The sequence below is a fragment of the Poecilia latipinna genome, unplaced genomic scaffold (assembly GCF_001443285.1).
Source record: "Poecilia latipinna isolate Pla-1442-1.1 unplaced genomic scaffold, P_latipinna-1.0 Scaffold601, whole genome shotgun sequence".
Classification (NCBI taxonomy): Eukaryota; Metazoa; Chordata; class Actinopteri; order Cyprinodontiformes; family Poeciliidae; genus Poecilia; species Poecilia latipinna.
Genome location: NW_015113217.1, coordinates 252,784 through 265,627, shown reverse-complemented (window position 1 = coordinate 265,627; position 12,844 = coordinate 252,784). Strand labels below are relative to the sequence as shown.

Here is a 12,844-nt window from a genome sequence, read left to right as displayed (position 1 = left end):
ATATCAACTAAATGACCTTTCTAACCTGCGATGCAATTAGAAATGTACGGTTAAAAACTTTGCACCTTGGAAATTACCATTCTGTAGGAATAATAATAATAATAATAATAATAATAATAATAAAACATTAACCATTGCGTAACATTAAATTACTCTGATGTTTACAGTTCAGAGATATTTTCTAACTACTTTCAAACGGGTTTTGAAATAAGAAAAACTAACTTCTTGAGGAACTTCAGCACTTACAGGATGCTAATGCTTTTCCCCATGGACTCATTCAGCCAATCAAAATCTGATTAGCAACCTCCTGTGCAAATCACTACCTATCGATTATTGGCACTGGCTCGCTCATTCGATTAATTGTGGCCAGCAGGACAGCTTTGCAGGGAAGGGATTGATTTCTTGCATGTATATTGTTTGTGCTGGCAGCAGTCAGACAGCCTGTAAAATTGCTTCAAAGCAATAGCATCACTATCTGTCAGGAAGAAAAAAAAAAGTTTTTTCTGGAGAACATACTTGACCTTCAGAATAAGAAAAGGAACCTTTTGGCCATGTCAACATAGAGTTTGAATGATTAAAGTAAGAATGCCCCAAGACGTAAATTACTACATATAAAATACAAAATTAGCTAAATAAATACATGACTATGCATTTGACAGAATTGTTAGCTTTGAAGAACCAGACATTTGCTGACTCTTACATCCTTAAGTCATAGCTGAAAAGGTCTCCTAATTGAAACAATTGGAAATCATTCCCAATTCAAGCAAACCAAGCCATTGATTAAACACTTTGTAACAAAGCTACAAAAATAATACAATAGGAGGAAGACCATAAAACACATTAAATGTAGTTGCTTACATGACTAGCATTCTGCAACAGAATGCCAGGATGCTGTTAGTTATCCAAAAAGTGGCAAGTAATGTCTTATCTGCACCTTCATTTTATTATTGGTCATTAACTTCTAAACAACAAACCCAGAAATACAACAAATAGAGAGAATTAAGCAGAGAAAAAGTGTCTTATTGTTAGAAATTGATAAACACTCTTAACAGAGACATAATATAAAAACACCAGCCTCTTCAAACTGCACCACAAACAGAAAGATGGATGAACAAAGACATCAAAGCTGGAAAAGACATTTTCTGAACCATCGACAACATGATTAATTTTTAATTGCATTAACTTCCTGCATCTGCAACTCTGTGATAACCTTTGACCTATTGATGAGTTTCAATTGGCTCATGGTCATTAATATTAACCAGTGGCTCCCAGGCAAAGACATCCTTGACCTTTTATATATGCCTAACTAACGGGTAAAAAAGTGAAACTGAACAGATATAAAAAGCAGAAAATATGTTTATGGTGTAAGGGGAATAAAAACATTGTTATTAAAGTTAGTTTTTACCTGGTTTTGTAGTTGTTTTAAACCTCTCTGAGTATTTGACTCAGCATGAATGGTTAGTGCCTTATGTTATTAGATAAACAAATGACTCTCTGGAGTCTTCAGGACGTGCCCTAATTAATTAAATGTCTTCAGGCGAATGAAAAAAATGGGAAGTTTCACTACGTGTCATTGTGTTTCTGACTGCCAGAGTCTTTTCAAAAGACTCATCAGCAAATAGTTAAAATCATAGGGTCTACTCACAACAAAACAACCTTCTATGTCTCTCTATTAAGCTCTAATGCACTCAGAACAAATATGTATGTACCTCTGGATTGACATAGTACTCCCAAAATTGGACTTTCCTTGCATATATATATATATATAATTAAGTTTAAAATCCTTTATACGCAAGTACAGATAAGAGACATTCTACTTATTCTGACAGCAACATTTTATTTTCATAAGTGTGGTATCCTTACTGCTTTTAATATGTTTCAAATTAGATTAATGAAAACGGAAAACTAAACTCTGTAGTTTTAAACGAGGTGCTGACAACATTTTGACAGGCTGTTCACTTGCCCTTCAATAGTAGTTCTTTTTTTATTTTCCTTTTCTCTTGCATATTGTCTTCATCATGATGTTAGACTGAGCTAAAATCATCTCTCTTATTTCTTTGTTCCTGAGATTGTCATACCATGACCCAGCAGCTGATATGACCAACATTTGCTTCTTACATACATACAAACATACAAAAATATAGTTTAAGCAGCCATTAATGTAATACACTTCACATCTGCAGTCCATGGTTGTTGTTTTTTTATCAGAAGTGTTGAAGAAATATAGGGGCAGGCAAGTTATCTTATTTCATCATCGCAGGAGTCCTAAAAAATTTACACAATTGTTGAAAAAAGGGAAGTACAATTCAGACTGCTGCTTCAAAATAACTGAGGGAGCCCGAACAGAGGAAAGTAGCAGAAGAGGATGGTGTAAATTGACTTTTATGGATTTTTCAAAGGCGGAAGGTGAGAAGGTTAAAAAAAAAGACGAAAGAAAAAAAAAAAAACATGTGCACATACTGTCATTTTGACACCTCTGCCTCTCTCAGATCTAAGGGTGATAGAGGTGTGATGTGTGATACTAATGAATAAGAACCACAGTGATACTTTCCTTGTTAAAAATGAAAGAAGAGAAATGTATTTTGTTATTGGTTACCACTGAAAAATAGTGTGAGGCAAAGAAATATGATGGGAAGAAAAGAAGAAGTCAGGACTACAGATGACATCTCAGCTGAGTTTGCTTTCAATTAAACCAATGCAGATGTGAGCAAATCCTGAAAAAGTGCAACTAAAAAACCAAGATGAAACTGCAAGAAAATCTCTGCTACACTGAAAGGAGATAAACAATCTCAGGATCAATTGAAGGAGTCACTATGAAGCATGGTCAGGCCAGGGGATCATGTCTTTTGTATTGAGTTGTATGAAATGTTGGAGATGGCATCAAAACATGAAGAATAGTAGATGGACACATTGCAGCCAGAACAACCACCCAAATAGTTCAAGGCAGAAATACAAACAGCTAAAAAACACAAGATTTTTGTTTACCTGAATTAATTTAAAGACAGTTGAAACTAAGAGAATCAACTTAAGTTCAAACAAAGCATCAGGATCAGGAAGAAATGGAATTTACGTGACTTTGAACTTGAATTCTTAGTGCCAATCATGCTGGTGTGAATAGTTAATGAATAGTAGAGAAAAGTAGCAGAAGTAGTTAATTAACTGCTGATCTACGAGTCATGATCCTCTCTCTGGGTTAAAGTGAATTATCTAAAAAATATCAAATCTGTTATTGTCCAAAACAGGATGATAACAACTGAGTTATTACCTTGCTTTCAGAAGAAAATGCACTGTTACAAATCTCAAATCATCTCAAACTGTGTTTTTGGACAAGTTCACTGTACTCCACTGGGCCTCGATAGCCACCAGAACTCAGACCGACAATGCACCTTCGAATGCGGTGGAGCAGGATTCACAGATGTGCCGGCGAATATTCCAAAGCTGCTGCAGGATACGATCATGTCTATTTGAAACAAAAGCTTTGAGAAATGCTGCCAATACTTTGTTGAGTCTACAAACTAAAAACAAGGTTGTTCTGAAAGGAATAGAGTTTCCAACGCCAGTTGTACAAAGTAACGTGACTGGTAGCAGTATATCATCATTGCAACGGCAAGATTTATACAGCAAAGAACTGTTTAAAATGCACCATTCTTGCTAGTTGTATTGTAGTTGTCATAAATTCATGGTTTCTGTGTCAGCGTAATACTCGGCATCAAAAGATGCTGGAACATGACATGGATTATATGTCCGAGACACTAAAGGTAAGAGTGCAAAAAAACTGATTTTTAACAACTGAATATAACTATCACATTTAATGATAAAAGAGCAATCTCGTGATTTTGTAACTTTATATCGATTGAGGGATTCATTTTTTTTCTGCATTCTTTCTCCCACAGAAAATTAAATTTAAAAAAGCTACTTTTATCCTGTAACTGAAAGGAGCAGCCTTCTTTAGCCGTAGAGCAGTAAAGGGCTAAGTTAGCAATCTCAGAGTGCATTCATAAAGGACTAATTAACACTCTAGATTTAAACACAATTATTGCCCTGTCTGCCTCATTCAACTGAAATAGTGTTCATAAAACAGATCATTTGATTTTAACTCTTTGTTAATCAAGGTCCCAACAGTTTCATACATCTGTAGCGTCTTTATCATTTGTTCAAAACGTGAAGGTGTAGCCAAGTGTCTTTGTCCTTGTAATGTCACAAGGGAGTAAAGAGTTTCACAGAGAAAGCCTGAAAAATTAACACAGAGAAAACAAAATGAGAATACATTGGTGGTGTAGTTAGGAAGGTGTTGTAAGGAAGGATGGGAAGAAAAATACAATCTGGGAAGGTAAATATTTACTTATTCACATGTCAGAAGGAGAGCATGGCATCCATCTGTGCTTCTCCTGTGTGTTGGATGTGTGTTCTCTGAAATGAAAATGTGTGGTCTGTTGCAGCGTGGGAGGCGGACAGTGAAAGGAAGTAACACATGGAAGTTAAAGAGAAAGATACCAAGGAAATGTGAAAGGAATGGCTTGAGGACACTCATGTATTTAACAAAAAAAAAAAAGTTTTTGAAAAGCTTTTAGTTTTTCTCTGGAAGTTATTTGATGGCATTGCTAAAATGTGTAGCCGTGAGTGAGGCAGGAAGAATAACATCCAGTGTCAGAGTGACTATTGTAAGGAGTCTGGATGGAGAATGAAAGAACTCTGGCATATTGAGTGAAAATTAAATTCACATTTCCCATTATCAGATGTGACATTTCTGAAATTCTTTTGAGCTATACAACTTTCTTGCCAACAAAACTTTTAACAACATCTGAGTACATGCATCCTATATTTTGAATAGTGAATTATAAAAAAAAAAAAAAAACTTGATTCCTGTATCCATTGTGGTGTGGTTTAAAAGAAACCAAAGAAACATTTAATACCGTTTTTGTTGTTACAAGTTTATATCAGGAATCTGCAAAAAAAAAAAAAAAAAAAAAAAAAGGAAACTTAAAAAAAAAAAAGTTTAATTTTCAAAGTCAAAATAGAAAAAAAAAAAAAAAAAACTTACCAAGTACACTGAATTGTTGATAAGAAGTAGATTAGGCAAACATTGCATGTTTATGAGAATTGCAAGGTAAAAAGAAACTCTTAAAACAAAAAATAACAAAAAACTAACACTGATGCCCAGTTCACATTTGCCAAAACTCATCTTGATTCCAAAGACTACTTCACTACTGCATGGAGTGAAAAGACAAAAGGGGAACATTTTATAAAACTTACGGCTCGTCACAGCTGCCATGAAACTGGCAGCATTTAAAAAAAAAAGATCATACCACCAATCAAAAATGGTGGTGTCAGGACATGGATTGTTTGCTGAAACCCAAATATATGAAGGAAAAAATAAATAAATAATAAATAAATAAATAAATATCATGTTGAGGTCAGATTCACTTGGGTTGTGCAGCAGGAAAATGATGAAAAGCACACTACTAAGTCTACTTCTGAACTTCTACAATAAATAAATGTAAACAAAAATATTTCTATTTCAAATGAAGGTTGTGAAGTGTTTGATATAAACTAATTCATTATAGAACCATGGCAAATTGTGCTTTTTTGCAACAGATATGTAATTTGTAAACAAAGCCAGCACACATTCCTTTTTGTTTTTTGCACTTTGATTGTCTTAATGCTTTTTTCCTTCACTGCTTATAAGCATTATAATGTCATACCTTTAACAACAGCTTTTATTATGCAAACCACATAACTGGTTCATGCAAATTAAACACAATATGATCCTTTTTGGAAAAGAAAGAATATGAATCAGAGAGGGACAAGAACGAACACACTCAAGAGGATTGTGGGTAATCGTTCAGAGCCTTAAGAGTACAATTTAGCAGTGGGATCTTTAGGTAATGGCACTGTCATGTCACAGCTCAATTTATGAAGTGAGAGAGAGAGACAGAAAAAGAGGTCTGCCTGGTTATCACTCACTGACATGATGTAGGATGAAGTGGGAGGCAGTCAGAAACAGTAAAGGAGCCATCAGGTTTTGGAGCGTATAATAAAAGTATTTCACAATGATTAATGCCATCTAAGCAGACAGCAGTTCTTATTGTAATCCCAACATAAAATTAAATAATGACTTCAGATATCATAGTGGCAGGTGCCATGACCAACAGCCTGATCAGATTGGGATGGGTCAAGATGTCCTCACAGCAGCAAGGACGGTGATTAAAATCTGTAATTATATTATCAAAGCTCGCTGATTAACTTTTCAGAGAAATGGATAAAAAAAAGAATAAAGATAAGAAATGCATTAAATACGTAAAAGTGACATATTAAGTTGCTTCAGTTGTCCTGAAAAACCATTCAATTATCAAAAACAATCTTTTTTTTAATTTTTTTATTGTGTTTATCTTGAAGAAGAGCATCTGATTGTGGATATATGTGCGTATGGGCAGTGTAAACATGCTGAAAATGCTGGGTCTCTATTAAGTGAATGCCGGAGCTTTAAAGCTGCACTGTTAAATAATCTCGATCTGTCTATGTAGCAGGTCATTTGTAAAGATCGAGGTGGCTGCAGGGGGATGAATGGAAAGCAGAGTAAATAATGATTCAACCGGAGTCATCAGTAAACTTTATCATTTAATGAAACGGCCTGAACACGGCCGAGCAGAACTGCAGCTCAATTCCACTTGCACGCGCACACACACACACACACACACACACACACACACACACGTGCCAGTACAGACATACATCATTAGCCTCGGAGAAGGGTAATGAGAACACACACGTACACATTTCATTAGTCTGAGCTAGAAGTAATGAGAGCCAAGACACCACAAATCCATCTACACACAGACGCTCACACGCGTTCATATAAAAGGATGAAGAGGGTAGCGGTGCAGAGACTTAAAACCTGTGACTGTCTGGCCCGCCGTTAAATGGACTGAACCTTTGCACTTCATTTCAATTTAATCCAACCTTCACTGGCATGGCAGCAAGATGTGATTCATCATTTCTATCCTGACCCCATGCAAGTATGTGGAACATCAAGACACTGGACAACTGCTGGACATAAAAGCCCTACCTGAATCTAACCAATGGTTGACATGACTTTAAAGTAGGCTTTGGTGTTCTTTTCATCATGCAGCTCACAGTTCACCCACACAAAGTTGGAAATACCGTTAATAACATACATCGCTAAAAGCAAAAGTAACTTCTTTCGTTTGGCAAAAAAGAAGATGAGTCAAAGCTCTAAAATGCTAAAAAGTCCAATAATTAAAAGTGACATTTTCAAAGTCCGAAAGAGCTTTTGATAAAAAGTGGATGCAAGTCAAGAGAATCACTGAGGTAAATGTTACGATAACAATTACCAATATTTAAAATGTGACATATCTAAAAGGTTTTTGGTTCTAAAGAGTAACCTTAGGGACTTATACTGAAAAGCTAGAAATAGTATTTTGATCTTCCAAGCCAATCATAAGTAGACTCAACTGTTTTATTGCTTTAAATCCAAAAGTAATAATAAATAAATAATAATAAAAAAAAAAACTGTTGGACTTTTGATTAACAATGAAAAAAAAAAAAAGGATTCTACTTTTTGCTTTTGTTGTAGTAACCAAAGTACAACTATAAAGGTCCAGGTGTGTTATTTAGCACAGAGTTCAGACCAATGCTTCACAGGGTTCTAATCACTCCGAGCTAACTATTCATTTAATGAATCATTAAACTGATGGACCACAAGAACATCGGTTTGTGGCGTTTTCTTAAAATGAGGTTAGAACTTGTGGACTAAAGTGCCTCTTCAACATCATCAACACCAAAGAGGTTCGTTTGCCAAATTAAAAGTACTTTTTCAGTATAGGCGAGCATTAAACTCACCTCCCATTGAGACAACATTCCTGTATTAAAAATGTTTCATTTAAATTGGTCTGATGTAACATTCCAACCTTAGACGTTGTGTTTTCATTGATTATAAGCAAAATATCATATTTAAACAGAAAAAAATTCTGAAAACATCCGTCTGTGTGTAACTTACATATATAATCTGCTTTACCTATTGAAGTCAGTTACTAAAGTAAGTGATCTTTTCAACAATAAGTCTGCATAAACTTAATTGTACACTTTTATATTACTGTTTAAACTCCCTAAAATTTATTTTGTGTGGTGTTTGGAGAACTCTGTTTGAATTTAATGAAATAAATGATCTAAGTCATTAGGAGGAAGCAGTAAAGAGCTATATTTTTTTTTTTTACAACAAAAAGAATAGCTTGTTCAGTTATACATTTTTCATATTTTAACAAAATGACCCAAAAAAAAAAGAATAATGAAGGGAGTTAAAGTTTTTTTTAATCGAATAAGAGCAAAAGCGGTGTCTTAGACAGATCCATCAGCACCACAGGAACTATATAATCACCGTCTACTCATCCAGGAGTCCTCACAGCTCTCCCTGTGAAGGTTGGGCACAGATCCTCTCCATGTGTCACTCTCTTACAGAAGAAGAAAGTGTGTTACTTAAAGTGGGAGTATTTTTCCAGCCTCTCTCTTCTGTGGTTAGACAGGAAGCTAACAAAAGTTTATAGATTAACAATGATCCTCTCGTGTCTCTCATCCTTTCAGCAATGCTCTGTGTGGTGCTATTTAGGGCTCCGCAGAGAGAGCAGTGCTCTAAAGAGGATACAGCCGTACTCCTGATTAAAGGAGCATTAATGCCAATCACAAGTGGAATGACAGAAGAGATGTTTATTCAGTATTTGGAGCATCTCAATGCTCTTTTTCATTTACTTCAATTTTCATACAAGGTCACTACTTCAGAAAACTTTAAATCATTATGAATTTTTTTCAATTAAGTATGTTCAAGTGATAGGAAATTAAGTCTTTCCATCTTATAAGATTTTAAAATGAGGTTTCATTTTATTTTTATAAGTGGTCGTCTTGCACAAATGGTAGATGCTATCAATTTTCTTTTGTGCCAAAATATTTCTTATAGAACCAGTCAACAATATTATTAAAATATGATAGTAGTTATTATAGAAACCAGTAACTTTTGAGTGAGTGAAACTGTTTTCAAAGAAAGCTCAGAGACAGCAGTGACTAAAATACTAATAAAAGAGAAATACGATGGCAGATGTAGTGGAAGACAGGTGAAGACCTTGAGTGAAGCCATGTGTATTATTTAATAACTTATAAGATTCTGTGTTTGAAGTTCCTTTGTTGGTGAAAGAATTTAACTTTGAATTTAGCTGTAGCTAGTTTATTAACAGGACTAATACTTAAGTCAAAACCACCAACAGGATGAATATTTTATCCTGAGGCAGTCATTGGCAGGGAAACAGGGCATCTCAGCTGTGGTTACCAGGGAGAAGATAAACAGTAGATCTAAAAGCTGTACGGACATTTCGGTAATATTTTATGACCCAATCACAACTTGATTGTATTTGCTTGTGTTGTTTTAATATGAGCAGACTATCTAGAAAGCAAAACCATTTGAGTTACTAGATTTTAAAAAATGTCTTGCATTCAAATTTAAAGTGTCTTTAAACCTCAAGATTTACACAAATGAAATAAACCATGACTGAACAAATGGGTCAAGTATTCAAACAAACAGCGTGACCTTTAACATAAAATAAGTCAACTATTAGTGTTCACCGTATTTTGCCTGTGAAAGAAACCGCTAAAAATATTTTCCCATGCCAAAGTACAGATACATTTGGTTGAGAAAAAAAGAAGAGAAAAACAAATACAGTGTCATGGTTTGGACAACTGCAGACAATGTGAGAAAGGTAGGGCCACTGCGCTAAATTAAACATAGCCTCAGTCTTCCACAAACACAGATAGCCTTCAGACTCCTGAGTGAAAACCACATCAAAGGACTTGACTGATAAAAATGACAATGACAAACTTCAGCAATTTGTTTAAAGACAATATTGAATGACCACATTTTAAGAGATGCGACTTGTAGAAAACATTTGCTGCTTATTAACAAGCTGTTAATAAGCAGCAGAGGTGATGACATCATCTTTGAAATACGGAGGCTTTTATTTTGAAATAAAACTGGTTAAGAACAGAGTGACCCAATTCAAGGCTAAAAATATTTCTATTCTTAGTCAAGTTGGCAGTGTGTATCTTTTAGTTGGGTTGTTTTGCCAGCTGACGTTGGAGAGCAGTAGCAAATATAAAGTTTGACTGACTTGAAAATGTAAGTATCTCAAGCACCAACTTTACATGTGCCAACAATTCCCCTCCGCTCATCTATTATTTCTAAAGACAGGAATGACTGGTGATGTGGTCTGAGAGGCTTAATCAAAATGATCACTCTAATGAAGGAAAGCGTAACTCCTGTAATTACAGAGAAGCTGCTTTTATTTTATGGCTGCATGTGTGTGGTTTATGGGAAGGAAATGAGGTTTAATCCAGAGGAAGTGTCAATAAGACAACAATGTGTTAGGAGTTGGCAGGAGTAATTATCCACATGCTGCTTCTCGCTTTACAGAGCACACCCTCACAGATACACACAGCTCGGTTTCAGCTCGTTGTGGAGTTAATGATTCGTCTCTGCTTGTTTCCTGTTGTTTATAAAGAGGGACCAGCTCACAATGTTGGGCTTACTGATATCCACGTAAACATCTGACGAGAGGACGAAGACTTCCTTTAAACAATGTCTACCCACAAATAACATGATCAGGCTGATCCACATTTATTACTGCTTTACCACTGTGTGAAAAGTGAAAACACAAATACATATTACAAGACTGAAAATCAAGATTTAGGTTAAAATTTGAAGAGGGAAATATTAAACTCTGTTTTTGTGTTAAGAAAATATTCCTCTTGTCCTAGATGATTAAAGCAGTCTGTTTAGTCAGAGAGAAAGCACGTATAGCAAACAGCGTTTTAATTCAAAGACAGAGAGTCAAAACAAACACAGAAACCCGACGCTCCATTTACTTTAGTTGCTGAATCATCAGCTGGAAGGGTTCGAGAGGGAAAAGGAGGGTGCGATGTTGACAACTCCCGCCAGCGTTCCAGGTTATCGCGGTAAACTCTTTTCGTTCGCGCTGCTCTCTTCCCGCCTCCGTCGTCCCGCCTCACTTTCCCCCCCCCAGAAAAGACTCACAAATTTTTCTCTTCCTTGCTTTTTTTTTTCTTTTTTTTTTCCAATGCCTAAGGGGAATGCCTTCTCTCCCACCCAGTATTCATGTGAAACATTAACCTTCACAGATACCCTAAACCCTTAAGTGTGTGAGTGCGTGCTATAAAGGTATCTTCAACAACAAACAGAGCAGAAGACTGTCTCCACAGCACACACAAACACACACACACACACGACACTGTGTAGTCACGCTACTGATTCATGTGTCCTACCGTAACCCAAGGGAGTTTTGATATAACCCTGTCACACCTCATGACTAATGGCAATGACTAACAAAAGATCACACGCACAGACAGGACGCAAACAACTGTCTTGGAGCCTTGCGCTTGTCAAGAAGCTACAGCTGCATTCAGAACCCACAGAGACAAAACCAAACACACCAAGTTTATTATCAACATATTCTACTAAGACTCACAGCGTCACTTTGGCTACTCATTCCAAGATGTTTTCATCAGCTACATACCACTAATACTGCAACAATCCTGTAGTCCTGAAGACAAGAGAGGGAAAACAACAGGAACTTTGGCAGAAATCAAATGAGTCAACATAAAGTTGAAAAAAGATTTGATAAACACTGTATAAAAAATGTGGATTAATTTGTCTCTTTGACTAAATACGCCTAAAACGTTCTGCTTTAGCTCTGTTACCAAAATATTTATATTTTTTGTCACTTTCTTGAAAATCATCAGTTTACAGACACCAAGATCACTAGGACTAGTTTGGAAAGACTAGATGACAATATAATGGCTTCTTAAGTCTCTGTGTTAATTATAAGCACACCTGAGAATGTTTAAACACTTGAGAAAAATAAAAAAATTCAGCCAAAATATCAGGAAGAGACTCGTGAGCCTCCACAGTTCTGGCTCTTCCTTGGGCAAAATGTTCAGATAGCTGAAGGGTCCAGGTTTATCTGCTCAAACAATCCAGGAAGTCCATAAAATATACTGTTTGATTGTGCATTGCATAGGTTTTTAAAGACAGAGGCTGAAAGGGCACCAAGAAAGGCAAAACCCATATTCCCAAAAACATTTTAAAAAGACACAAGGAAAAGGGCTTTTGTAGATATGTTCTGTGGCCATGTCAAATTGCAGAGTTCATCCATAGTGGCCATTATTACAATTAGAAAAAAAAAGGGAGAGAGAAAAAACATACTAGCCTAAGAAGGCAATTCAAACGTGATGTACACTGCAAAAACACAAAATATTATTCTTGTCTAGTTTTTTATACAGTTATCTTACTACACATGAAATGAGACACAAACCAACTTGTATTTTACTTTTAGAATATTAGCTTATTTTGGGTAAATAACTGTTGAATATTGATAAGAATCACTAGCTCCATTTGCACCATTTGCAAGACTGATGCACTTGCACAAAATATGTCATTATGAGGAAATACTATGTGGAAATACTGACGCAGCAAAACACTGATGTATGAACTGAATGGCTTAGCACCAAAATACACTAAAGATCTGCTGTTGTATAAATCTTCCACACCACTCATGTCTTCTTGTTATGATCTGCTCTGCATTCACAGAACCAGATAAAAACACAAAGAAGCAGCATTCAGCTTCTATGCATCACAAATCTGGAATAAACTTCCAAAAAACTGTGAAACAGCTGAAACATTGACTTCCTTTAAATCAAGGCAAAAAAAAAAAAAAAAAAAAAAAAAAAACTCCACACATTTTCTTTTACCCTTTAAAAGCTGGAAACT

At 35.6% G+C, this 12,844-nt stretch overlaps 1 protein-coding gene across 3 annotated transcripts in view; it reads right to left on the bottom strand.

Annotated features, from left to right (window-relative positions):
- The window catches only part of cdkal1 (CDK5 regulatory subunit associated protein 1-like 1), a 196,181-nt gene that overhangs the window by 41,367 nt on the left and 141,970 nt on the right, over window positions 1-12,844 (bottom strand). The gene's annotated exons all lie outside the window — the stretch shown is intronic.